The sequence below is a fragment of the Vidua macroura genome, chromosome 3 (genome assembly GCF_024509145.1).
Source record: "Vidua macroura isolate BioBank_ID:100142 chromosome 3, ASM2450914v1, whole genome shotgun sequence".
Classification (NCBI taxonomy): Eukaryota; Metazoa; Chordata; class Aves; order Passeriformes; family Viduidae; genus Vidua; species Vidua macroura.
In genome coordinates, this window is record NC_071573.1 from 63,632,355 (window position 1) to 63,659,256 (window position 26,902).

At 38.0% G+C, this 26,902-nt stretch overlaps 1 protein-coding gene across 2 annotated transcripts in view; it reads right to left on the reverse strand.

Moving 5' to 3' along the window:
- NKAIN2 (sodium/potassium transporting ATPase interacting 2) overlaps positions 1-26,902 on the reverse strand; it is a 519,234-nt gene that overhangs the window by 369,058 nt on the left and 123,274 nt on the right. The gene's annotated exons all lie outside the window — the stretch shown is intronic.

Consider the following 26,902-nt stretch of genomic DNA (forward strand, 5'->3'; position numbering starts at 1 on the left):
ACTTCTGTGTTTCTATGAAAATGGTAACAGAAATTTTCTGAAACACTGTCTGGGAATTCAGTGATTTTCCTTACGAGTATGCTACAAATAATTAATATTACTTTTTATTTCTAGAAAATAGGAAAAATGGTTTTGAAAATGGTATTTGAAAATACCCAATTCAACACTATACACTGTTCTTACCTGTATAAAGTGCCTTTTATATATGTGCTCTAGTTACTTCTGCTAAAGGACTTAATGTCATCTCCTGAAATGCCATAGCAACAATGATGCAAAGGGCATTTTAGGACATGGTGGTCTTGAGGAAAATGCCTCAGAACCTATTCAAATTTTCAGTTAGATGAAGGATAAATTCAGGATTCCACCAGAAGCAAAACAGAGAACATGAATTTAAATTAATGTTTGACTATATCTTTTAAAAGATGTAAATTGAAGGAAAATTGATTCTACATGTCTTTTTAATTGATTTGTTGTGGTAGATTCAGCTAAAGTATTTCAGATTTTTCCCTCCCAATCTACAATGAATTAGTTTTGAGGTTGTTACTAAATTGAATTCCAAAAGTGAATACAAGAAAACTAAGAATTCAGTTTCAATGAAAAGTGAATCTGGAATAGGTTTGTTGTAGGCAGCATGTTTACTGTAGAAGGCCATAGTAATCTTAGCTCAACTACAAGAAAGTTTCTTGATTATGATAGGAGGCAAAAAGAGATGCTTTGATTTAATTTCATTTTCTTGTTAGAGCCTTTCTGTAATATGTAGTAATTATAGGGTGAATCTTAACCAGTTTTTAAGTAAAATGTCAGTTACTGAACAGGGAGAAAAACAAACTTTACCACTGATAATTTCAGCAGGCATCAGTAATTCGGCTATCTCAGATAGGGCCAAACCTCAAATGCTCTTCCATGCAAGGGACCATAGGCAATGGGCATAGCTGCAAGGCAAAGAGATTTATCCCCACTTCACTCACACTGTCACTAATGAGATTGTGGAGGGTGATAATTAAATGGGAGTAAAATTTCTGTGACCATACACAGTCTTCAATGGGATTAGGGCACTTGACACAGATGCAGGGAAAAGATAAAAATTGGAAGAACTGAGGGCAGTCAGAACAATTTATGGAAACAACCTCACTGTTTTTGCTTTGGTTTGGGCATCTGTAAATATCCCCTAATTATTAAGGATGTGTAGTGATGGGAGAAGTCTTATTCAAGGAAGAAAATTATTTGAGAAAGGTGGAATAAAAGGAAATTTTCTTTCTAATAAGCTACAAAAATGTAGACGAGAAAAGTAAAAAAAAAAAGAAAAAAGCAGAGGGGGAAGATGATGGCACAAAGGTGCCAATGACATTGCAATTTAGTGTTTGGTCAGTGGTTTATATACATATGTTGCAGTAAACAGAGATGGTTTATTCAATGACAAAATAATGCAGACTATCTTCAAGATATCATATTTATTTTTGAGGTCAGATTGGCATTTGTATAAAAAAAAGTAAAATTTAGATATCAAGGATGTGCAAAAAGACAAGAGCAAATGAGGCCTCATATGAAATTAAAACCATGGTGTAAGCATTTCCTGAATAGCAAAAATGCCTTCTCTTTTATAAGAATTCCAGTAATATATTGAGATGTAGATAGTTCTTGAGATGCCAAACATCCAGAACAGATGGACATCAAAATCCAGACAGATTTAGCTTCAACTTTCGTGTGTGAAAGCATCAACAAAATTTCTGACACGTTGAATTCCCTAATCTTCCATTCATTGACTGGTTTGTCCAGAATGAATGAGAAATAATACAAAGTGACCATATGTGCTCACAATAAATTCTCTCTGTAACTGTTCTAGAGAACAGAAATGCTAAATAACTTCAGTCTCATGCTGGGCTACTCTCAATAATAGTCTTTACAGAACTGAATAATCACTAATTGATCCAGACAATAGTTTTGATGCAACAATTAAGCATTTCCTCACTGCACGGGGGAAAAAAGAGAAAAAAATATAGAATTCTAATTGTCTAATGCCTTTTTTATTTATAATAATGGAAGTGTGGACAACTAGGTACACTTAACATCACCTAAAAGTTAGTGGTTCATATTCTTTAGTTATTTATTCTGATTTTTTTATCTATCAAGCTACTTGGGAGTCTCTTGTGTAGTAATTTCATTGGTCCTAAGATACCATCCAGAGACATCAGAATTGTATCTGAGTTATACTAAGGCAAAATAGGTGATCTCTTTCTCCTAGTCCTGTTCCAGTGCAGTACCAGCAAGACTGTCTGAAGAAACATATTCATAAGGCAAAATCAGAAATAAATTATTTTAAGACTGAAAAGCTTTTTTTATACTTTGAACATCTTCAGAAGTTGAAATATTTTTAAAATCTAGAGAAATTAAATTTAAAGAAAAACCATAACTACTTTGGCAAAGCTGTATGGCATATTTTTTTAGTCTTCGAACCACACTTCTGAGTGACAGAAGAAACATATGCAGGAAAAAGGGTTTGTGTGCCAGAAATCTTGTCTGACTCCCTCCTCCAACTCTATCAGCTGCTCTAATAAAATATAGATTCCTTACAAGCATTTTCCTACTTACATCATTGAACAATCACAGTTATACAATCATTACTCACTCCACAAAAAAACATAACACATACACAATCCATGTTTCATTAAAGTGTTTGACAGATGTTTAATTATTGCTTTCATGATGAATATTTCTTAGAAAGAAAATACTTACTTTTGGACTTCTGAAGATAAAAAATAAACATAATTCCCCAAACACATTTTTTTTAATGAAGTGAATACCTTGGTGTGAATTCTCTGGTTTAACTTGCTTCCTCCATTTGAAAACTGTTTTTTCATTCCTTTTTGGGTTTGCTTTGACAAAATGACTGCATTATATTTCTTAGCAGTTTCAGTATTTATGACTTGTCATACTGGTAGATGAACATCCATAATTTACTAACAGTACAACTTAAGGATCATGAAACTTCAGGAAGCATCTAGGTTGGCTGCAAAAATATGCAATAAAAATACAACACACAATCACACATGGTCGCCTCAAAGCAAAATACAGATTAATTCTTTCATCAGGCTGGGTCCTGCTGTGTTATCCTTGGTACAGAGATAGGAGTGGGAGCTTTGACTGCAAGGAAAGGGGTACTGTGCACACATTAAGGAAACACTCTTCTTTTGCACCAGCAAATGGGAAATTAAATGATTGCATCTGTATCTATCAAGCAGTGTCATAGAAATGAAATCATGGTAATGGGACTGTTATCATGGGATCAATGCTGCCTGTTTTGAAATTTCTTCTGATTCACCTTGTGGCCTCAGCCTTTATGCAGCAGCAAAAAGCCATTATCTGTTCTATTTCAGTGACATTTACTCTTTCTCCTCATCAGTTCCTATGTCCATTCTTTGATGGCTCTAGTATATCATGCATTTTGTCCTCTAGCAGATATTTATGCCAACATTTTCAGCTACTTGAAAGCTTTAGGTGAGAGAAGCTTTTTTTCCTTTTTCTCAAAACTTCATCATAGTTGAAATTCTGTTGGTCTAATTAAATGATTGCATTTTCTTTATCTAGTTAGAGGCTCCATGAAATCATATTAGTGCAGTACCATATCCAGATTACCTAGAAAAGCTTTCTCATCACTAAAATATTGCTCAAATAAACTATGAACCATAATTTAAATAAGTTACAAAAGCACTAGCCTAGTTGTAAAAGTAGTTCCTGAAAAGTACATATGAACTCACTCAGAATTTCCAGTTGCTCACAGATTTCACTGCATCTCTGTTACTTTACAAGGATCATAGGTTTGTGCTATGAAAAAAAAAAAAAAACAAAACCAAAGTACAACTATCATAGGGAGTAACTCTACACAGAAATCAGGGAATGTTTCTGTAATATTTATGAAGGATGTAGGATATCTAGGAAAAATTGTGTAGGCCAGCTGAAAATTAGCCTTTCACTGTAATCTTCAAGGATAATGTAAGGATTAAATATAGCTTTGGAGTTCCTTAGATTATTTTTTATTCCTTTTTGAAACAGGAGGAGCATAGGTTTTTCATTGAACTTTGAAAGTACACTGATGTCTTCTTCTAACGTAATCTCTGAAACTGCAGAGAAGCCGGCTGTGAATCTATAGTAGGTATTATAGGTACTACTCTTTAAGTATAGCATTAATATCCCCCCCAAGAGCAAACCTGAAAGACAACACAACTCTCAAATATTCAAAATAGTAATTTAGCTCTAGCAAAATTACTGTTTTACTAGTACAACTACCAGTAGTAATGCTCATTTTAATTTATGCAATTAGAGGTGACATATATGGAATACAGATATTCTGTAGAGTTTACAGATTTTTTTCTGACACTGGCAAATTGGTTCTATGATTTTTATTATTCAAATTATAAAGGCTAAGCCTTTGGAGGAAAAAAAAAATAATGACATAGCAAAAAGAGGTTGCAATTTACACAGTGGAAGTCTAAAACACCAGGTGCAGAAGAGAGACAAACAGCTTTCAGATTTTTAGTGCATTTTCTTTGCGAAAACAGGTCCTCAATCAGCACAAAAAACCTGCCCCTTCATTGAGGATGACAGCAGCAGCACAGCTGTTGCTCCAGGGAAAGCACCGAGCAAGGCAGGCTGTCAGGGGCTGTTACAGACACTTCAACCACCAGAGACAGCTCAAAGGTAACCCCGTTACCTGAAAATGAAAACTCCCTTCAGTGATACAATGTTTATTATTTCAAATGCAGTTCACTAATTATACTCATCAGACAGTTGCCATACCAAGAAAACATGAGTGAGACTAAGATGTGCAGCACAGAATATATATGCTAGAACTGGAGTTACCAGCACTGAGACTTGGTTTGCCTGCTGCTTGTAGATTCTGCTACACAGCCACGGCTGTTGCAATCCCAGTATGGTGCATGAGAACACCAAATCAGCACAACTGAGAGGACAGATTGTAGAGTGTACCACATCTCATCTGCAGCTTGCGCAGATTAAGAGAAGAAGCACCATGTTTATCTACTTTTTAAAGAAATTTATCAACTTTCTTTTCCAGTTGTGGATGTCCCATCCCTGGAAGTATTCAAGACCAATCAGGTTAGAGCAAACTGGTCTAGTGGAAGGTTGGACTTAGATGATCTTTAAGGTCCCTTTTCAACCCAAACTGCTCAGTGGTCCTGTGATTATGAATTGTATCTAGAAGAAATCAGCATGAAAACCTCAGATACTCTGAAGAAAAAATGAGTTATAGGTTAACTATTCAGTTAATGATTAAAATAAGATAATGACACGTTTGTAAAGCATATGAAGTTAAAAAAATTCAACTGCAGATGGGGAAAAATTACAAATTTGGTGGCATACGAAATGGTCATTAAATAAGAAGTAAGACTAAAACTGCTGACTCTTTCCAGAAACGCGGCACCAAGTAGTACACTGTAATGATTGTAATGGTCTCTGTTTGAAGAAGGTATGCACGACATAGAAAAATGTAACAAGATCACACTACTACTGTAAAACATGCTGTTCTCAGAACACAGCAGGCTAAGGAACTTGTCAAAGGATTTTGAACACCACCACCAAGAACAGTAGATGAATGACAAAGACAGCCAGGTAAGAAACAATAACATGTTCTCCACATTTAGCTAAAATTTGGTGCCATATAAATTTGTTTCATATCCAGTGCAAAATTTACAAGTGTTTGATTAGCTATATATTATTTAAAACAATGTAACAGTGCAGCCATCTTTTTACCATGCTCCCATCTCTCTTTGCTAGGCTGACATTCCTACTGGGAGAAAGAAAACACCTCTTTTCTGAAGGAAATCGAGCATGTCTGACTGGGAGAAACTTCTGCAGAGCCAGTGGGGCTGTTGACAAGAAGGAGAAAGCAGGCAGGCAACATGCTGTTGGGACAGTGCTCTGAGAAGTAAAAGGTTTCCTGCAGTGGTGAGATGGCCCTGAGAATGGACAGAAAGTAAGGAATCCTGGATCAATTGGAAAATGAGCTGGAAGCAGAAAGGATCTTTAAGGCTTTGTTTTCAGTAGGTCTCAATCAGACAGCAAGTCAGTATGACAAATTACTTATGATCTACCTACAAGTTTATTTCTCTTTTATGGAACATTATTGAACATTTGGGAGCCTTTTGGTAGCTTTCATCTTGCTCTCTGTGAAACCAAGCCAGGTGCTTCCATTCTCATCCTGGGGCCAATTCAGGAATTTTTTTGCAAATTCCAAAAGAATTCTTTATATCTAGGCAAAGTTGACTTGAAATGAGATATTATAAAGTTGTCTAGAAACAACTTTGTCTTTCTAAATACTCAGAATACTTAGACAAATACCTGACAGATTTAAATGGATTGATGCTCTTTCATTTTATACTTAACAAGTATGAAAATTTATGTCTGATTATCATAAAAGCCCTTGATAAACTTCATACACTGCTGGTCAGTATCCAATTATTAAAAGGTCAGACATTTTTCCTTCACTGAAAGGCTTTACAGAACTGAAAAAAAATACACATGCAATAGAAATTGGGTAGGAAAACTGTCCTTTATCTAGGCCAATGGAATTATGCTTTACACCTATATTTTCTTCTCAATTTTCTCCCATCTTCAAGGGTGCATCTGAAGATGAACATTTAATCTCTGTCCATGTCAGAAAGCAGCCCCATGCTGCTTAGGAAAAGCATTTCTGTGGATCTTAAATACTTGTTATTTTTGCTACAGTTTAGGAACTCAAAGAAATGTTGTGTAAAAGCATCACTGGTGGGACATTCTTCTTAATTTAATGGTGCAATCCTGTGACGAAGCAATGACAAAGAAAACATACACATAAGTTCTTAGAACAAGAAACGGTATGTTCTACAATAAAACAAACAACTAGCTTGGCCTATCTTGTAACAGGACAATTAGCATAACTTAATTTTCCATTAAAAAATAGCTGTGAATGTATGCCAGCATGAGCTGTTTGCCTAGTCATCAGGATTTTTTGTTTTAATTGAAAAAACTGACAGGTGGGGCTACACACTTGCTTCTTCTTCTGTATCCTCATTTGTTTAAATCCAGACAACAACCTCAGCAACTTCACAAAGAGTTACAGAGTTTGCAAAGACAACATTACAATCCATCATGATCTAATGCAAAGCAGAGTGCTGCAAGACATCAGAGGTAGGAGGAAAGCTGCAACTGTAGTCTATCACTTCCATTTCCTCTGGCAATCAGTTTAATAAATAGACAGAATAATGACTTATTCATGCAAACATCTTTGTTTACTTCATTAGCTAATAATTTACTTGTTCTTGGTGGTTTTGTTTTGGTTTGCATTTGGTTTTGATTTTTTTTGGGGGGGAGGTGAGAGTGGCACAGGTGATGGTGTTCCTTTTTCTTTTGTGTTTTCTAAACTAAGCCTTCCCAGCTCCTACAAATGATCTTGTATAGTTCACAAACTACCCATGGAAACGATACGATCAAAGGACAAGCAGAGATTTGAAAAATGCTCATGCACAGGTATGAATGTGCAGCAGCCACACAAAGAGGAGCACTCACATTACTGTGTATATGCTGCAGCTTCACCAACTGCTATTTCCAATGGCACAGCAGCCATTATCACAGTACATCTAACAGCACCCCTGGGAACTCCTGAATTTGATGTTTAATACAAAGCAGATTGCTGAAGAATCTGATCACTTCCTATTTTTTTTTCCAAAAGGAAGAAAATAAAATTGGAGTTCTTAACAGCTGTTTCTTGTATAGTGACAGACCGAAGGCTTCTCATACTTCTATTACAGAAGAAGGAATGTTCAATAAAATATGTAGATATTCTTAAACAAGAGAGTGCAAATTTACAAGAAGAGGCAATAACAATAGAGTAGATGCTTGAGGATATGGGTGCATTTAGAACAATTAACCGCATCTGTACAATTTTTGTCTCCTACCTGCCTGATAAAATCAACTGCTCATTCATTCACTCATTCCCATGACAGATGTTTTAACATTTCAAATCACTAAACAGCTTCATAGCACCTTCTACATGCAAAAGAGTTTCCAAATGTTAAACATTTTCTTTTAAAGCCCACGTATTTTTTCTCCTAGGAACAAAGATTTTTTTTTAATATTAACAACAGCAAAAACCCAATCAGGAAACAAAATAAAAAATTAAAAACACTAAAAACAACCCCAGAGACCCAAACACAATTTTATATTACAGAAAAAACTTGAACAAAACCAAAACCCAAAAACAATTCAAGTGGTGTGACTTATACTCTTGAAGAAGTAGAAAGTAGATTATGTTTAATGAAGTATAAAACCCCAAAGGACTCAGAATATTCTAGTTTGTAATCAAGGTAGAAATTATTTTTATGCTATGTAGAAGCTCAAGAAAATGGACTTTAAAGCATGTTTTGCATTTCTTTGCTACACAGTGATCAATCTTATTGTATAAGATAATGATATGGATATTTTAATATTACTGAAATTCATGTGATATTCATATTCATATGATTCATTTTACTCAGACCAAGAACAACTAAGGCATGTGTCTTTTCAGTCATTAAGATATGAAATACAGCTCAAACTGGAATTAAAGCAGTAACCCTTACAATAAACAAAAGTAAACCCTAAAACCTTTGAAGCTGTGAAAAGATTTTGTGATATAAAAAACCCCTAGCAAAAACAAACAAAACCCCAAACCCAATGCAAATTGAGAATTAAGCATATTTTCAAGTTCAAATAAGACAAACTGATTATATTGGTCTGTTCATTATTTTATTTTTATTGGAAACTTCTACCCTGGAAACAATAAGAAAATCAGTACTGTCCCAAAGATCATCTCAGTCATCCTTTATTCTTAATGGCACTCAATCCTAAACCCTCTGAAACTACATCCCATTCAAGAGCCTTCATATGTTTATACTACTGCATCTTTCTATGCTCACAGATAATTAATTAGAAAACTCAAGCAAACATTTAGCTTTTTTTCAGAGAAGGAGTGGCTAATAGTGATTTCATTGATTTTGTATCAAAATAATAGTATTCAAGGAAGTCTCAGTGGAACTCATTTCCTAAAAAAAGTCCTGTATTTCTTGGAATACACTGTGAGTTTCCTTCCAGATCCTCTGCAGACACCTAATTTGTTAAGACTAAATACAGTTGCAGCATTTTGATATGCCACTGCCTCCCCTTCATGTCTGTGCAGTATTGTTCTAGCATTTCTGTTTACTTTAACATTCCTTAAGAGATTTCCGCCTGTTCTGTGATCCTTTAGGAGATGGAAATTCAGGTGTGTATCCTTCTCTTTTGGGTAATGGGGGTTGTGATCAGTTCATCATGCATTGTCTTTGCTGCTCCTTCCTCCACAGAAGGACTCTTCAGACTCTTTCCCTGCTCCTGCATGGTATCCCTCCCACAGGAAACAGTCCCCCACCAGCTTCTTAAACGTGAGTCCTTCCTACAGGCTTCATCCACTCATGAACTGCTCCAGCTTGGGTCCTTTCCACAGGGCCAGCCCTTCAGGAACAGCCTGCTCCAGCGGGTGCCCCCTCAGGGTCACAAGTCCTGCCAGCAAACCTGCTCTGGTGTGGGCTCCTCTCTCCATGGGGCCACAGATCCTCACAGGAGCCTGCTCCAGCACAGGCTTCCCACAGGGTCACAGCCTCCTTTGGGCACCCACCTGTTCTGCCATGGGGTCCTCCCTGGGCTGTGGTGGATCTCTGCTCCCCCATGGACCTCCCTGGGCTGCAGGGGCACAGCTGCCTCACCATGGTCTGCACCAGGGGCTGCAGGGGAATCTCTGCTCCTGTACCTGGTTTACTTCTCATCCTTTTGCACTGACCGAAGGATCTGAGGGGTTGCTTCTCTCATGTATTGTCAGTCTTCTCTCCAACTGCCCATGCAGTATAATAACTTTTCCCCCTTTCTGTAATGTGTTTTCCCTGAGGCACAACCACCACTGATGGTGGGGTTGGCACTGGCAGGTCCATCTTGGAAGCAGTGGCACTAGCTCTGTTGGACAGAGAAGAAGCTCCTGGGAGATTCTAACAGAAGCCACCCTTGTAGCCTCCTGGCTACCAAAGCCTGGCTATGTAAACCAAATATACTTTCAAAGTTGCAGACAAAGCAATTCTTCTTCCCATTAGGATTCTTCTATCCACTATCTTTTAAATGTCTTGCTTGTATTTTCAATCAAATCCAACTTTTCTAGCTGCTATCTTTTCTTAAAACACCCAAACTCATTGGCCTGTTTTGAGCACTTAGCCTGAATGAAAATCCTCCAGCTTCCACATTAAATACCTCTGATGTGGTAATGCTTGTATAACAGCCTTGCTGGCTTAAGCAGGAAGTATTTAGCAGAGAGGGGTAAGACTTCCACAATGCATTCTTTCCTCTGAGTAATTTCCAATAATTTTAAAACCAGAGTCAAAATGAAATCAAAACACTGCAAAGAGCTTGCCTTGACTCAGCACGGACTTACTTTCTTACAAGGGCACTGCAAGCTGTCACCCTTTAACATCCAGTAAACATCCTTAAAAGGATTAAAACCCGAAAAAGCCAAAATGATCCTTGTACACAATGATTCAAGAGCATGGGGTGGGTGGAAGGAAAGTGACACTAGGCCTCATAAATTAGGATGCCTGCCTCACATGCAAGTGGGAAGGCATTTTATAACCTCCTGGAATCATTTAAATTCTACAATGAAGGATCTCCTGCTTCCTGCTTGCCTGTCATACTCCCTCCCATATGATCTTTACACTCTTGCCTCCATGTGAAACAATGGCTCTGGGCTTCCACTGATAACTGACTTCCTTCAAGAGCTAGAAGCTCCCAAAACGTTGTTGAGCTTGCATACAGTGCCACAGACCAGCCTCTGCCCCAGTGAGAAGTCTCTGTGTGAAGCCACAAGTCCCATCCTTTCATGGAACACGAACTGTTGCCTTCACAGAGACAAGACAACAGTAATCAAATAATCAATATCACAGCAAACAGGGGCTCCTGTCTCCTGCGGTGCACTGGTTCCTGTAAAGTCAGTTAACAGGAACCAGGAGGCATTGATCCCACAGGAGCAGAGTAACTTAGCTGCCTGGAACACTCTTGCCACAACATGTCACTGCTTATAGAATAGAAAAACCAGGGGCATAGCATCTCCTCTAATCTGGAAACTGGGTAGATGTCGTGGTTTGACATGGAAGTGAATTTTTTCCAGGAAGTTGGGTCAAACCAATCAGTGGTCAGGTTTGGATATTGGCACCTGGAGTGACCACTGAAAGTATGGACACGCCTCTGAGAACACAGGGGGTTAAAAGCAAGAACTCCCAGGAGAACTGTCTCTTTTGGTTCCGGTTGTCAGAGAGTGCAGACTCCCCCCCTGCCCAGCCTTAGGCTGGGTGGGGGAGGGGAAGCCACGCGGCCTTGTCCAGGTAGGCCGAGGGGGGCTGAGGGTCTGGAACCGAGCCAGCTCCTGTGGACGGAAGGGTGGAGAGAAGCGGAGATGCCTTTGCCCCCCCCAAGAGGGAAAGAGACAGAGAGCCCGGCGGCACCTGGAAATCTGCCGGCAGAGGAGAAAGAGAAGGCGGGGGGGGGACAGCCAGCGTGGGAGGTAGAACACCGGACTGAGATATCAGCCGTCCAGGGAGTCTGAACTTTTAACCCTTTCCAGGAAATGAGGGCTTTTTAAAAGTATTACTCCTCCTTGATTTGTAGGGGAAGAGAGATAGTCCGGGAACTGAGATGTTAGAAGAAGAAATATTTAGGTGGGAAGAGATGATGAAGTAGCTTTGGCTGGACTTTTCTTGTTAGCCATGGACTGAACCAAACTCTCCTGCAATAGAGACTGCATTTTAGGGGGATGCAGTGGTGACCCAAGGAGACCTGTTTCAGCTTCGAGCAGCACAAGAATGGCGAGAAACGAAGAAAGCTGAAGAGGGAATGGTGATACCCTCTGTCTTCGGGAAGAAGATGAGTCCTGTTTTTGGACCCCTCGGCCCCAGGGGAAAATGGGGGGGACTGTAGTCCCAGGATGAGAAACTGAACTGTTATATCTTTGGGTCCGTGGCAAAGCATCCTTAAAGGAGCCCTATGAGCAGTCTGTCCATGCACGGTAGTGAGAGCACTGTGACATGGAATGGAGAGTGTCACACTGGCAGATTTTTTCCGGGCGGTTGCCATGTGTGACAGGGAAACACAGGGGGGCAGCTGTGTTTCCTGGGGGTCTGTGGTACAAGAGAGACTTCTCTCTCCCTTGATAGTTTGAGTATAGATTACCTGAAGGGTGGTAATTTGATCAAGAATCCCGGGTGATGTTTCATGGCTGGGTGTTTTTAGAATTGGGAGGAGGAGGGGTAGTTTAAAAGGTCTTCATCCTGGATTTAGTTTATGTGTTTTCTGTATTAGTAGTAGTTTAATAAAGTTTTTTTCCTTTGTTATTAAGCTTGGGCCTGCTCTGCTCTGTTCCTGATAACATCTCACAGCATTTATTTAGGAAAGGTGCATTTTCATGGGGACGCTGGCATTGCGCCAGTGTCCAACCATGACAATCACCCTGCACTAAATTACCAGTATTATACACAGTACAGTCCCAGTAGTTTCTCACTCAAACGCTGAACTCTGCTAAAGCCCAGGAAATACTTGTATTCCAGAAGAATGGCAGATGAATATTGACAGAATTTAGAAGAATATATTTGAAAGTGCCAGACCAGCCTTACAAACACAAAACAGCACTTAAGAACAACATTTTGCCCCATACTGGACAAAGCCACTATCTGCTTTTAGCCTTAGCACTCTTTGGATAGGCAACCAAGGGTACAGCAATGCAACCTGAAGAAAACTGCAATACAGAGGAGGAGAGGCACAAACAGGTTAACTTTAGAAGTTAATATATAAAAAATACAAATCTCCCTCCTCAGGAAAGCTATAATAATATTATTAAGAACATATCCAGCCTTCAAACAGCAATACTAAGTCTCTGGTACTTCAGCCAGAGAAATAGAAAATCTATTTTTTTATTATTTTTAGAAAATTATAATACTTCTGTTCATACAGTCAAAATTTTACCTTGTTCCTCGCATCTTGCATTTCATATTGATCAATTTAGGTCTTCATAAAAATAACAGAAAACTTGAGGCTGTATCAGTGCGGCAAAAGTATCTAGTCTTTTTCCTCAAGGACAAAATGTGAGACAATGAAGTATTTAACTGATTATTGATGCTAAATTAAAGTGCAACAGAGCAAAATCTGAAGGAAGTGGGCACTGCATTGCCACCCCAGTGAAGGGTAGAAATGCAGTGCTTTGCTTATTACCAGCACAAGATGTGTCCCAAAACCTCCAGCCTCTCCTTAAATGTGCATGCCAGTGCACAGCATGACCACAGCAGTGAATGTGGATAAATGGGGATAACAACTTTTTTTCTCAAGCAAAGTAGTGACACAGACAATTCCAACTCCACTAAAATATTAATGCCAACCTCATGGGTACAATGGCCTTAAAAATGCCATTGTACCCATTAAAATTGAAGGAAGTTTTCAGTGGAAAAAAAGAACTGACTGGGTCTAGCATTTTATTATATGTATAAAGACATAACAGGAACAGGAACAAAGGAGTTTCTCCTTTCTTTCAAGGTTTCTATTTTAAAAAAAACAGGAATCCTTAGAAAACTCGGAAGATAATATGCCATTGGTAAAGCTAATATAGTCTCCAGGAATTCAGTAACAATTCTTTCTATACCTCACAGAAATTAAGGTATATAAGATGCAATAGAAAATGGGACCTTGTAAGATCTCTAAGGTCAAACACATAAGAGGGAAGCTTCTCCTAAAGTGGTTATGGTGCACTATATACAATTACAGGAGGAATACTTTAGCTGATAGTGTTAAAAATAAGTGTGATTTTAAAGCAACAGACATTCCCAGATAGATCTCCATAGAAGAAAATCCCTATGTTTGTCTTTGAAGTAGGATAGCAGCCCTTGGTCCATAACATACAGAAACCATTAAAAAGCACTGCAGAGATCATATTTGCTATTGTATGCATGTGTTAACATCAGGAGGATGTTGACTACCCCTTTCAGCACACACACATTTTTCGTTTATACCCTCTCCATATCACCTGGATTGATTTCTCCTGAAGCACTGAAAATAATTCACTTACCTGTCCACAGAATAGCCAAACTAGGAATCAACACATTTGTGTGTGTGTGGTTTTTTTTTTTTTTTCTAAAATCGCTCTATACTTTGCGTGATATAAAAATAATTAAATTTACACCCATTTAAAGTGTAGACAGAACAGTGCACAGACTAACTGAGCACTTGCATGCATGCACATTTCTTACTGGCAATCTGAATGTTTATTAAAAGGTAGCATTGTTGCTTTTAGCACTATTGTTACTCTGCCATCATACACAGGTCCTATTGTTTCAGGACACTGCTGTGCTTATTTAATCTTTGTACTTCAAGCTTTTTTAATTTACACATTTATTAAATTATTTTAAGGTTGCTAAGATATTTCTATTTAGAAGCTATTTTTTTTTCCAAGACATATATTTTTTTCTTATAAAAACTCTGAAAAACTAATTCCACAGCAATGCACAACCTTACAAGTGAAAGGAAGCTTCCTAAGAAATGACTCATGGACAGAAAATGTATAGATTTTTCAATTCAGAGCCAGCATAAAAAAAATCCCACGGTAATGCAATTGCAAATGCTAATTGCATTCCAGTAAATTGCTTTACATTCATCAAACAACAATCAATGAGAGACACTGCTATCTTCTTTTATTGTAGTGATGCTCTTCTCAGCTATACAGATAAGGTAGTGTCAGATAGCTATAATCTTTCCCCTTGCTATTTTTGGGGGCTTATAATTTCAGAATAAAAATTTATGCTGGAATTTAGTAACTCAGCCCAAGAGTCTTTCTTTTTAATTGAAAAATGTGCTAGCATATATCTTGGAGAGATAAAGGAAGACTAAGACAAATATTCCAATTCAAGTACCTAAACTAAACTAATTCAAATATATCATTAGAAAAGCATAAGTTCTTCCAGTCTCATCCAAAGCTCCTTTGAAAACACCACCCTTCTTTTCTAAACATGCTTTTCTTTGTTTTGCTTGAAGAGCAAGGTCAGAAAGTAAGCCTGTGTGATTTGGAGGTTATATTCAGAGCTGCTAACCATGACAGTTCATTAAGGTTTGTTACAAATTAGCAGCCCTGTATCTACATGTATGATGCTCATGTCTATAACTTTTAAAAAGCGGTGTAGATATGTAAACACATGTACATGCACACAGAAATGTATGTATATGCATATAAAATAAAATTGCCAACTCTGTTTTTATTTCTAAATGTCACGTCAATTTCAAGGGTCCCTGTTGGGAGTATTTTTTTACCCAAATTTCAAAATATCTTGTGCTCCATTGTCTCCCAAGATAGAACAATGGACATGATTCACCAGACGGTCACACTCTCAAGTAAGGAAAATACTAACAGTGGGTCAGCACAATCCATATAAATCTTGGCTATGTGAATGAGCTTAAAGCAGTAGATGATCATCAAAACTTTTTAAAAAGGGAAGAAAAAGAGAGAGTTGAGAGGAATGGAAAATGAACACAAAAATACTTCCAGCCTCATACTTTTACTAAAATAAGTCCCCATAGCTAGTGAGATATTCAGATAAGATAATAACCAAAAAGGAATGCCTTTTTACTACTTGACGTACAAGTTCTACACAGAGAGCATTGTACAGACAGGGCATGTGAGACATGAATAAGAAGACTGGAGAGTGAGTATCTGCAAATACTGAAAAAAATATTATTATGAATGTGTCAGAGTGGTTAACATAGAGGAAATATTTTAATTTGCAGGATTTTCTTTCTTTTTGCTTTTCTTGCCTCCTGCTAGAGTGAGCACTCTACCTTGCAAAATGTTGCTTTGGAGATGCAAGAGCATGGACATTCTCTTCAGCTGTAGTGTCTCCTGAAGTTGAGCTAATGACACTGTACCATGGAAACCTTGACTGGTTTTCACCTGCCCACTCTATTCCTTATACCTCAACAAATTTTCTTGTTTACTGACACTTGCTTTTATCTATTATTTTTTAACAAAGTGCTTGAATTCTGTGTATCCATCTACCCTCAAAATTTGCCACAATCCCTCGGATGAATTTCTGCTGCTTTTCTTTTCTTCAAGTGGTACTTGCATAGACCACTGTGTAGGACAACTCTGACAGGAGTGGGAAGATAAATTTCTTTCTGCTGTTGGCAGCCAGTCATTCAGTCAGCTGAGCAATGTGTAAGCTAGTGCCAGATCAGTGTCTCATGAAACCCTTCTATGAAAGGGGTATTACATGGAGCCTATGCTCCTCAGGAAGGAGTCTCAAAACTCAGAGATGGTCTACCAAATGCTATTTATGCTCATCAGATTAAAACACAGCAGCTCAAGGGACAGAACAGTCACAGTAGGTCAAGGAAGCCTACAGAAGGAATATAGGTTGGTGCCTCAAATTCGGAGATGCTGCAGAAGACCAAGGAGTTGTACTGCAGATACCAGCACTTACAGTTAGGCACTTACACAGTAGTAGAAAAGAAAGGGTAGAAGAATAAAGGTAGAGGGAACTAGTAGGGGCAACACCCTAAAATACAGCTTCTTAAAGTTCAGAATTTCATAGGATCACAGAATGGTTTGTGTTGAAACAAAACTTTAAAGCTCATCTAGTAATAATATTGAACACAAAAACTGAAAAAAGCTAGTGAGCTGAATTGCACCCAGTAAAGCCAATGATAAGTTCCAGAGCAAGCAAGGGGGAAGTCCACAAGGTGTAAGACTGAGGTGGAGAGAGAAGCTTTGCCTGCCCCTTAAGCAGGTTTAAATTGTTATATTAAATCAGTTTTAATGGTTAACATTCACTCTGGAAGAGATCTGTTGGTTTTGCCTGCATAAGCAAAATGGTAAGTTAAAAGTTCTGATTTAACAAAACCTTTAGAGAATATGATTAAAAAGCACTTTTTAAAATGTAGTTTCATTCTAATAATTTCTTTTAAAACTTGCATACTTTTAGATGGTGAATATTTGCTATTTTATCTATTATTAGTTTCTGGAAACAGAATGCAGAACTGATAAAAAACTGGCATTAATGGGCAACTCTTAAAAGACATACTCTCTATATTAGTTCCTGTAGTAAATAATTTTTCTTCAGAATTTACAGTTCAGTGTTTTAAAACTGAAGTTTCTGCTGTTGGCTGTCAATTAGATTTCTGTTTTGAATTTCATGACATTTAAAAATAATTTGCTTTCTATCAGCACAGACAATTAGTGATTTCTGTCAATACACTTCAGTACAACTGATGTTTCCAGTAAAATTAATTACAACACATAATATATTCACATTTGTCATCTTATCAGATTTTCAGTTTTTTATACAAAACCATAGGAAGTATTTTCCTTTACAATGGAAAAGAATGTTCCAGCTTTTGGTCCGGAGGTTCCTGCCAGGAAGAATCATTGCATACTTATAAGATCAGTTGTGTGTTGGCATAATTAACTTCCAGGTCTAGGTGAACTAGCTAAAATGAGAACTAATATAGTAACTTTTAAAGCTCATTTGGTACATGAAAATAGCAGCCTCCCCCCCACTCACAGTCTCTAATGGAGACTATGGATGATAATTTGTTCTATGTATATTGCCATCTAAAAGAAAGAGAATAGCAATAATAATGCTTCTACACCAATTCTCTAACAGCATTTATAAGATGACCAGCATTAGCAATTTAGTTATAAAATAAGGTGCTGCAAAACTACACCCTCTAATGCACATTTTTCTATAGAAATTCTAATCTGGTCAGCTGAGAATAAGTTGGTTTTTAACTAAATGTTTGCACCATAAAACATCACTTTGATTAAGTGATGTTTTAAGTAAGTAAGTTTTAAGTAAGTCAAATACTCTGATTTCCCCCATCACTTTACTTACTTATTTCCAAGTGAGTCCTTTTGCATCCCAGCACTCATGTTATTAAAACAAATCCACAATTCCCAAAATATAGGCTGAAAACTACTTCCCATTCATATCTTCAAAGAAATAGTCTGGAACTCAAAATAGTCCTACCAAACAAAAGGATTTGTATACTATTAGTACTGATCCAAGATTTGAAATTTCTACATGCTGAGCATACTACACTTTTTCTCTTGCAAGATATTTAAGTCCTGTAGATAAAGCATGCAAATGTTTTCACAGAGGTCAACAGCATTCGAAAAATACCACTAGTTACAGGTTGCAGTATTTAAACCTGATGGAAAAACCCTGCTGTCCACTGCAGGTCATTCTTTTCCTGTTATGACACTACAGGGACCCATCTAGAAAAGTGTGGTGTACTGTTTGAGTTGCAAAGCTCTCTTCCTGCACTAAATTATCCAGGCTTAAAAGTCCCACAGAATCCACTGCTTCATTTTCCAGAGCATTATTTACGTATTTTGTTCTTGTTGATGGGAAGAGTGGAGAATAGTTATTAAAGTACAGCTGCAAAGTAGGCTCCTGTAATGAATATACCACATAAATTAATTTTCATAGAACTGATTCAGTGAGAGTAGCACCAGTAAGTCTCAGCATCAAGATGATCCCCATTTTACATTGCTTTTCCCAAAGGCTTCTGCACACCTTCTAGGCAGTCCAAAAAGGACCAGTTTCAAAACCACATGACACAAATGTGTAGCAACCCTCAGTTACACAACAATTCCCTGCTTACCAAGAGCCACATCTGAGTGGGAGACCATAAGGACATGTGGACTAAAGAAGGAGAAGATGTTCTTGCATGTTTATCTCATTTCTAGAGGTCCTTTATGCAGCTCACAACTCTACAGGGAGAAATCTCACCAGCACGCCTCATCTACTTTATCAACAGGCACAAATGAACCAGATCAGCTAATTTTAAACTGTAGAGCTCCGAGGGTGGTAAAAGTTAGGCACTCAACATCAACCAGCAGTTGGGGAGTATTGTCTGCAGTGAACACAGCTGAATTTTGAAGACTGCACCTGTCCCTGTATTAATTTCTAAGCTTATTTAGAGATGAAATGTTGCAAATCCAAGTAATTTAAAAATTAGCTTTAACTGCTACAGAGCATGGCCCTGGCCATCCCTCACCATCACCTGCATGAAAGGCTGGGACAGAAAAAAATAATTTAAGATACGGCTTGGAAAACTGGATAGGAATCGGTAGCCTGGATTCTGGTGTATTGCCATCGAAGAGACTATCCCAAAGCAAATACAATAATTAAAACTCATTTTGGCATAGACCTAAAGGTGGGAAGAAAGAACCAGATTGTCACAGTGATCACCAGCATGAGTAACAACAGAGCTGTTATCATGCATTGTCACGTTTCAAGGTTGCAATTTGACTACACAACATGTGCTCACGCAGAGCTGGCAGATATCTCCCTGCCTCCACCACCCAGCTGCTGCCAGAACCAGGACCCAGTCTAAGAAAGCTGCCTAAAGGGCACAGGTTCCTGGCATTTTCTCTGAAAGTGGCATGCAAGCCTTTGATCTTTTCCACAGGGCCACGCAACTCTCTAGATATAAGCATACTGCATATGCCAAGGCTGATGATTATTTATGCTGTACCTTTCTTAATGTCTTCTGGGGTTTGTGTGAAACCCAGGTGGAAAAAAGCTGTTCACTTCATTCCGCCTATGCTCCTTACACTTGCAAGCTATATATTCCTAATTTTATTCCATATGTTACAGGACTGTGGTGGGTTGACTCCATCTGGATGCCAGGTGAACACCAAAGCTGCTCTCCTCAGCTGGACAAGGAAGAGAAAACTATAAAGAAAGGTTCACAGGACAAGGTAAGAACAGGGAAAGACCACTCAGCAGTTATCATCATGGGCAAAACAGACTCAACTTGGGGAAAATAATTTATTACCAATCAAACCTGAGCAGGAAAATGAGAAATAAAAACTAAATCATGCAACACCTTGCCTCCACCTCTTCCTTTTTCCTATGCTCAACCTCACTGACAGTTCAATACCTCCTCCCCACTAGCCATGCAGGGTGATGGGAATGGGGGTTGCAGTCACTTTATCAAGTGTTGTCTCTGGTGCTCCTTCCTCCTCAGCAGCAGGACTCCTCACATGCTTCTCTCATGCTAGCATGGGGCCCCTAAGAGATGAGATAGTCCTCCACCAACTTGTTCAGTGTGATTAATTTCCACAGGCTGCAGTTTTTCACAGGCTGCTCCAGCGTGGGTTCCTCACTCCTGGATCACAGCCTTCTTTAAACATCTACTTGATCTGGTGTGGAGTCCCTCATGGGCTGCAGGTGGATCTCTGCTCCACCATGGACCTATTGAGGCAGGGGAACAGGTCTGCACCAGGGGCTGCAGGGGATCCTCTGCTTCAGAGTCTGGAGCACCTCCTCCTGCTCCTTCTTCCCTGACCCTGAAGAACTCTAGCTGTTGGTGACAAGCTCAGCCTTGACCAGCCCTGGGTCCATCTTGGAGCTTGTTGGTATTGTCTCTGTCAGTCACTGGAGAAGCTTCTGGCAGCTTCTCAGAGAATCCAACCCTGTAGCACTCCCACTACTTAAACTTTGCCACAAAAACCCAATACAAGGAAATTTGCTCGCAGTTTTGAAGTAGTTCTTCTACCTACTCTTAACAAATTTTTTCAGTAACCATTCTGACCACTGTGTTCCTTTGTTCATACCTTAACCACAGCCTTGGTAGTACTCACATGTTCTCCCTTCCACACATGTTCATTACACATTGCTTATTGCTCATTATAAATTACTCATCTGGTCTTCTATACTTTGATGGTACACAGTTTAAGAACATGTGCTAATTTCTTCCCCCCACCTCTCAGTTCCATTGAGCAACCCCACAGGCAGTTTTAATACCCTATAAAAAATATTCCAATGTTTGTCTCCTGGCCACCACTCCCCAGCCATCCACTCCAAAAGCTACACTAAGGGGATTCTCTGATCTAGGCAAAACACACTGACAGTGATAACCCAGTCCCCTAGAAAGAAAAAAGCATCAGTGTAAGAACTAGAAGAGGTATTGACTTTTCCAGCAGCAAAGCCACAAACAGTGCAAGGTCAGGGAAAAGCAGACCTCATCTTTCAGATGGTCCCTGTAGAACAAGGCTGCTGTAAGAGATTGGAATAGTTGGCACAATTTCTGACTAAACAGGTCTGTTGTTTTCTGGTCATGCTGAGTGGATAGAGGCCAGAGCTCTTTCTACTCCACCTTCAATGAATAGTAAATTTAAAATTATTTATAAATTAATGTGCTTCCTCCCTCCTTTCACTCTGTAAATAATTGCAGCTTTCAATTTATCTGTGTGAGAGAAAAATTAAAGCTGGAGAGAGTTTGATGCTAGAGGAAAATAAGCTAAGCAGATGATGATAAAAGCAAAAAGGGGAGAATATAACATCAGCTCTGTTGATTAGCATAAGAAAGGCAAGCCTCTAAAGAATAATTCTTCATACAGTGAAAGGCTGTCATCTGGGGAGAGGTGGGTGCTGAGGTGTACAAACACAGCAGTGATGTGCCTGTGCTCTGTTCCTCCACCTCCCAGACATGGTTCCCCAGCACCACTGACACCCCCTCACTCTGCTGCTGTTGGCTCCCAGACACAGGGGAGCTGGGAAGCCCAGGAGGAGAAGGGGCATGATGAGGAAACCAGATGCTTTAAATGAGCTCAGAAACCCCACATCCATAAAGTGCCTGGTGCCTCATCTGCTGCACTCACTCAAGACACCACTGGAACAAGGAGCCAGCATTTAATGATATAAATTACTTTTGGAGAAAGGAGCACATAGGTCATGTTTCTCTCTTTTCAGACTCACTAATTGTCCAACTCAATATGAAAATGAAGCAATGTGAACCATATTGTATGTATGTGTGTATGCATAAATAAATGCCAAGAAGCACATAATTATTCTCTGTGCTAAAATTCTAATTTTTGCAAATATAATTACAATAACCAGATCAAGCAAAATCTCTTAAAGAAACCCCAAGATCTTTGATCAATGAGATTAACCTCCGTATTTCTACTTCTGAAGTCAAATTTTACAAATAGCTTGTCAATGCTCTAATAATAAACAAATTATTATAACATAGCACTGTTTTTAAAGCAGTATTAAAACAATCACAGAATGGGTCAGATTAGAAGGAACCACAGTAGGTCATCTGGTCCAGCCTCCCTGCTCAGGCAGGGTCATCCTAGAGCACATTGCACAGGACTGTTCCTGAATATCTCCAGTTGTGGAGACATAGACTCCACAATCTCTCCGGGCAATCTGTTCTAGGGCTGAATAGAGGGGCAGGATCACCTCCCTTGACCTGCTGGGAATGCTCTTTTAGTGCACCCCAGGATACCTTCTTGGCCACATGGGCACACTGCTGCCATATGCACAGCTTGTTGCCTTAAGACCCCCCCAAGTCCTTCTCTGCAGAATTGCTTTCCAGCAGATCAGCCCCCAGCCTGTACTGGTGCTTGGAATTATTCACCCTAAAGTGCAGGACCCTGCACTTGCCTTTACTGAATTTCAAACAGTTATTCTCTGCTCATCTCTCTGACCTGTTGCAGTCCTTCTGAAGGGCTGCATAGCCCCTGGGGGATTGGCCAGTCGCCCAAGTTTTGTGATAATAATGATTAAAATACAAACAAACCTCACAATCTGAAACGTAGTGAAAGCCTGGTGTTTCCATATTTGTGATAAAATTACATGAGGGAGAGGGGCTGGCCAGTTCATAAGATGACAATTGGAAATATAACAACAGATTTAAACATGTAAAAAGGCTGCATCACTCAGGAGAATTAACTGCTCTCTCACTCCACTGTGGACAAGTAGCAAATGGGTTTGTAAATCCTGTGAAGGAGTTTTAAGTTGCCTGGATATATAATAATACTCAGATATAAATAGATACCTGTGTGTATGTCCTCCTGACAAACACACTGAAGTACTGTAACAGATTGCATGGAAATGTTGTAATTGCCTCCAACATCAGAGGATTTTAAGAGCTTGCAATTAAGATGGATGAAGATATGATGCTTTCCAGGGACAGAATGATTGACTTGATGAGTGTCAATCATGCCTTTTTCTATGACTTCACACATCTAAATATTTTTTTTTCAGTTGTATGGTACATCTTTTCTATTTGCAGTGATACAACAGATGACAAAGGAAACAACGAAGAATAAAGACCTAGTACAAAGCACAAAGTGATGCAGATATCCCAACACATTTGCAATTCTCTACTCATTGCATCTATCAATGAGCAGAAACAGTTAATGGCACAAAACTTTAGCTTCCATGACAAGGGAAGCCCTAGCTTTCTATCTGGAGCAGCACAACTGCGTTAGGAGGCAGGTTTTCAGTTAACCTCTGTGCATAAAGAAAAGATGGGTTGGGAGAAAGGAGAGAAGCAGTAGGGGAGAATCAACACAACAGTCATTCATAAAACTATTGTAAGCAAATGGAAAAGCTAATATGGAAATTACTTCATGTCACTTGGATAATACATGATCAAGTGAGAGGCTGCTGCTTCCAAGCAAGTCTATGAATGATTAAAATACTAGAAGCACATTCACACCAAAGCTCTTTTATAAAGTTAACATGAAGAAAAAGTACATGGAGAAAAATTCTGTGTAAAACCTTTAATTCCTGTCTCCAAACTGACAGCACTACTTTAAATAGGAATATAGTTTTTGGTAGTTTAAGTATCACATAATAAACAGGAATGAAAACAGCACAAAAAAACTACCATGAATTTATCACTTGGGTGTGACTGGTGATTAATAGAATCAGTAGATTCCCAGTAGATTAGCACTAAAATCTGAAATATCTCAGGCCATGCCAAGACTGCTACATTCCTCAATTTCTTACTAAAAACAGTTTCTTCAGTGTACTGTCAGCAGAGACTCTTCACCATGAAAAAAAAAAAAGTCAGAAGCTGTTCTTTTTTCTTTTAGTAGGGTTTGAAACTGATATATAAAAAACAAATAAACAAACAAACAAACAAACAAACCCTCTAACAATAAACAAACTACTTTTAAATTAGTGAAAGCACACTGCACTGGAGAATTGAAAGGCAACAAACTTTAGCTCCTCTTGCAATTACCACTGCAGACTATAAATATAAAAACTGTCTATTCCATGAAACAAAATACCAAAATGCACCTCGAAACATTATTTATAAATAAAAGCTTAATAAGAATTTTGTCCAAAGACTTTTTTTGGTGCAAACAGAATCATTACAGATTTAGACTTCCCTGTTTTAATAAAGAGACCCATAGTTTATAATGGTGATTCTCTAACAGAGTAAAGCCTATTAATCAAAATGCTGTTTTGATGGGCTGTGCAAATAAATAGCAATAAAGTTACGCTTAGGGTGGGTATGGTGCATGAAAACCTGTTCCCAGAACAGCTGGAATGAAGAATTGTTCATTAACAGTTTCTAATCACATCCAGCATCTAGAATAAAAATCTGATGTTTGTTAATTGCTTTGAGTATAATATTTCATTTTTCAAAACCCTATAACACAATACTGACATTATTGGCACAGTTTCACATCTATAGCATTCATTCTTTCAAAATAAAATGTTTATTACTCCTTGTTTTGTACAAGAAAAGTCTACCTTAGAAAACGGATAAAAGGATGACTTTAAAATATGCCCCGTAACAAGTTTTCATCATTTCTGCAAAGTAAAAAAAGCAAATCCTACAGGTAAAACTCGCCATATTTCTCATGCATAAAACCTAACATGCAAAAAAAGCAGTGTGATTCCTCTACGCAGGAAGGGAGGATTAGTCTCTCAGGGCTCCTGCAGATCAATAACATTTAAAATGATTTGGGGGTAAACTCAGGTCTGGATAACCAGATCTCAACAGAGATGTTGCAAGGATAAATTCAACTCAGATGAGGTCTCAGTTATAAATGTGAGAAACTAATTACTTTAAGAGGTGACTAGAAGGAGCCTGAGCCCTGGTGGGAATAGCAGAGGCATTCACTTTTGTTAACCAAGCAGCCAAGTTTAACACCTCCAAAGGAAAAATTTGATTTCTATGTTCTTTAACAAATACAAATATTATGCCCATAAACAAAGCTCTGTTTATTTTAATATCTGTGGACCACAGCTGTGGAAACTAGACCTGATCTCCCTTGCAGGAAGTTATGTACTTGCATTTTCAACTTTAAGTGCAGAATTATTTTGCTTCTGCTCTCTTTGACATAAATTATTGCAGTGAGTATTGGTCATACTCACATTACAATTTTTTTTCTTTTTAGTGTAACTTGGATAAATATATTTGCCTTAAATTAAGCTGATCAGGGTAAATTTTATACATCACAGTTCCATTACTCAAGAATTTTACTCTCCTCTTTTTTAAATCATGTTTTGGCTTGGTTTTTTTTTAGTTTTTTTTTGTTTTGTTTTGTTTTGGTTTGGTTTTTTTTGTTTGTTTTTTTTTGCTAACACCTTCAGAAATACAGAAGTAAACTTCAAAACAATCTACTTCCTAAGTTAAGTGTTAATGTCTAAAAAATATTAAAAGATATGTGCAACTTGTAGCTCCTTCTGACCATTTAAGTAATGCAGAAAACTGTCATTAGGGGTGGATTTTTATAGCAGTTTATTTTCTTAATTCCTTGTAACCAATTTCTTTTGACATAATGGTGAATCATCACCAGTATGGTACAGCCTTGACTACTCCAAGATATAATGATGAAGCACAAAAAGTAAGGACACTGCACAGCTGTTAACCAGAGCCCTTCTCCTTGCCCTCCTGCTTCTAATATCCTTAACAAAATACATGTTCTTTTGTCTGTGCATTTATGACCTCTTACTTTCCTCTTGTCTGCTAAGCATTGTCATTTCTCCTGTGACTTTTTCTTAAAATGAGCTAATAATTCTGTATCAGATTGGACTGATTTGAAAATAACCTCTATTGCTTAAAAGGTGATGAAGTTACAGCTGCACAACTTGTCCCACCATGTCTTTTTAACATCTGCTACAAAGTTAGCCAGGGCTTGTCTACCCGACAAAGTTGTATCAGCAAAATGTGAATTTCAGGTTCTATACTTACATATGTTCACCTATTCTTTTGTGAGCACTTGTACTTAATGATTTTTTATATGGTTTGAAAAGCAATTTAGTACCCAAAAGTAGACATATGTAGGTATGTAACAGCTCCTAATTCCATTACTGACCTGGTTTATTAAGTCATATACATATGACTTACATATCAGGGTTAGTATTAGGTTTAAAGTACTTTTTTTTTCTTTACAAGTACTCTCTACTTTGGATTTTGTTTCACAGATGTATGAGTATCAACCTACATGGAAACACAAAGCACTACAAAAGACTACAAAAATGTGGCTCTTTACAGATTTTCTTCTATCTTGCAACGCCTATCTTGTTACCACCTTATCTAATGCCTGAACTTTTTCCCAGCTCCTAAAAGTCACACTTTCTACATATCTACATATTTTTACAAAATGTTTAAAGATTTTCTTCACTAAACAAAACTTTTATCTAGTTATTGTGGTTTTCACTAGATTTCCTCAGCTTCCTGCAAATATGCTGTGGACCATGGCTCTCCAGTGTCTCTTGAAAGTCCAAACTTGGGTAAAGCATTTTACAATTACCATCACTAAAAAGGAGATAAGAATCAAGATTCCAAGTTCATAGAAGAATCTATTTTTTCTATGAAAGCATTTCTCCAACAGGTTAATATTTTCCCTTTCTAAGAAACAAACTTGAAAAGAAAGAAACAGTCACGGAAGATGGTTGTACATCTATTTTTTCTTAATATACCATGATATTATCTGAAACAGATCTGAATATTATTAATAACGAAATTATGCTATTTTTTGCATTTTTAATTTTAAAATACTCTTTTTCTT